The following is a 2,863-nucleotide window of genomic DNA, read 5'->3' on the forward strand; positions in this document are numbered from 1 at the left end:
ACTTATGTGCAAGAGAGCCAATAAATATGCCTAGAAATTGTTTGCAATGCCTTGGGATCGTGTGTGCTCAATGCTATTGAGAGCGATAGCAAGACAGCCATGTTTAGAAGCTACAATGTGATAAAGGAAGAGGGTCGGGTTGCCACAGCACCTGTTCCAGCATCGGTCACAAAAAAAACTTCACTCACAGGGCAGACATCGAAGGCTGTATCTACGAAAGAAGATCAGCGATATGAGCATAAGCAGTTAGAGTGCTGCAGTGAGGGCTCATGTTGCAATGAGAGTGAAAATGGAAGGCTCAGTGTGAAACCACAAGGGCGTACAGTCCTGTCTTGAATCTTCTAGCAGGATATGTTTGAATACACTACCATTTAACGGTTATCTTGTTGCATGGCCCCATCAGTGACATCTGGGAAATCGTGTTGCCAGTATTAGCACAGTGGTAGGATATGGCACTTGAGCTTAAGCAGGGTTGACTACTGCGGCATGCCTGTGCATTTGGGCTTGACAGGCTTGACAGCTCTTCATGTGCTTCATAAGCAGGTCATTATTGAAATAACTTGGGGAACTGGGGGTGCAGGAGCGTACAATGACGAAAGGGTGCATATCCCACACCCCCAAGGGGCGACAGTGACAGTAGTTACATGTGGGCATAGTTACTATATACTCTAAACCATGGAAAAGCAGATGCAAAATACCAATGCATGCAGCACCAACATGCGCACACTTGAAACATGAAAATCTTACAGTCATGGAACTAAGAACATGACAAAAACTGCCACTCTGAACTGAAGGACTTCAAAAGATAGCAATGTTCAGCAGTGTGACAATGAGTGACGAGAAATGGGTGTATGTACTTGCAAGTGCATTATTGCTGCACAAACGGAAAATGAGTGGCCACACAGCGTTTGTGATAGCGCGAAAGATTCCAAACAAGTGAGTTGGAATTGGTGGGCCAAGGCATGACACATGGTGCTGCAGCCCAGGGCTGGTGGAAGCAGGGAGCTTGACGTCCAGTACAAAAGAATGATAATTTCAGAGGCTGAGCTCGAGGTCTTGAGGCCTCATCGGAAAGTGATACTGAGCCAGGATAAAAGAAGCTCGCAGTTGCTAATGACAAGACTTGGAAGTGGATAAGAGGGCTTCAGACTCGGTCAATCTGCAGGCGCTCAGAAAGTTGGGCACCTCCTTCTGCACAACTTCCCCCACCTGATCTCACAACAGCTACAGTTTAGCTCTTCGATCCCATTCTAAACTGTCTTGCCCATCATCCTTCACTAGTGCACAGCTGTACAACATTATCGAGGTTCTACTTAGAAGTAGATTGCTCAACTTGAAGCGTCCACATGCCACGCAGGTGTACACCTCCAAATCTCTCATTACTGTCCACACTCGCATGGTATCGCAGGCTGCTCAATGATGTAAGAACATCTAGTATATTTTGTTAGATTTTTATATTTCAAGTGTGTGCATGTTGGTGCTGTCCGCATGGTATTTTGCATCCGCCTTCCCATGGTTTAGAGTATATAGTAACTACATCCACATGTAACTACTCTCCACGCATTTGGACCATAACCGTCACCATCACCCCTCAGGAGCTTGCAATACACACCCTTTCATCATTGTACACTTCCGCACCCCCAGTTTCCCAAGTTATTTCAACATATTCTGCCACCGTGTACTACGCTGGTTCACTTCTACCTCTCAATAAGCTTGGCAATTCACACCACATTTACCTTCACCAGGTAAGACACTATTCTTGCAAATCCCGGCCTCCACGCAGTCTATATCCTTGCAATCTCTGGCATTTCTGACCAAAGTCACCTCATCCAGCTCAGGCCTGCCCTTTCTTCGCAGCTGAGATATCTGAGAGTGGAACCAAATGAGCATTTGCAAGGAAAAATTGCAAGGTGACTTATGTCGGGAGAGATGAGCCACCCGTAAAGTGGCCGTGCACATTCCAAATGTTCAATAAGCTGGCCAGCTGACTACAGACTTTATGTCAGTGCAAATGCCTGAAGCTGGTGATATAATGCCATCTTGTTGAGGTCGGCTGCAGCGTCCTTGGATTTTCCGGCGTCTGTGGGGTTGTAGGCACCTGGTGATCCAGGCTTGGTCTGGCACTTGGTCCTCAAGTTCCTCATGGCATGCAAGAAGCGGCGTATATGCTTGGTTGTGAGCACAGGGAGTTTTATGTTCAGAATCTTGGCAGACACAATTCTTTGTAAGAGAGCCAGATGTAGTGTTTGCAGACAACCTCACTATTCACAGTTACTTCAGATGGTGTTTCGTGATACCAGCAGTTGGAGAAAGCGCCGAGAGAACTGTGGACAGCTCTGGGCCAGAGCATTTCACTGAAGAAGACTGTCCTCAGCACTACAACGACAGTAGATGCAAACTTGGAGTACACCAGTGGCGCAAATATATCTAACGAACATGAACACATGAGTATGCTCACCAGCACTATGCGCATTTGGGCTGATGTACCATGCAGGGCAAAAATGGCACATCCAGTTCTATGGTGCATTGGAATACAATCTTGAGGAACTTTTTGAGCCTCACAGGTGAAATGCAATGGTGATTATACCCTCTAAACAGAGGTCCTTTCTGGGTTAGAGGATGCCTTATGGCATGCACAACTTGGAAATAGGAAAAGGTAATGAAGCTGGATGATAATAACACAGGAACATTAACACTGATATACCCGATTATGCACAGTGGCACAATCGGGCATGAGCTCTTTGCATGCTTGAGACATTTAATCTACATTGGATAGGTACAGTACTTATACCCGATTGTGCACAGTGGCACAATCGGGCATAAACTCTTTCTGCAGGCATTATACACGATTGTGCACAGTGGC

The sequence above is a fragment of the Phanerochaete carnosa genome (assembly GCF_000300595.1).
Source record: "Phanerochaete carnosa HHB-10118-sp unplaced genomic scaffold PHACAscaffold_15, whole genome shotgun sequence".
NCBI classification, from domain to species: domain Eukaryota; kingdom Fungi; phylum Basidiomycota; class Agaricomycetes; order Polyporales; family Phanerochaetaceae; genus Phanerochaete; species Phanerochaete carnosa.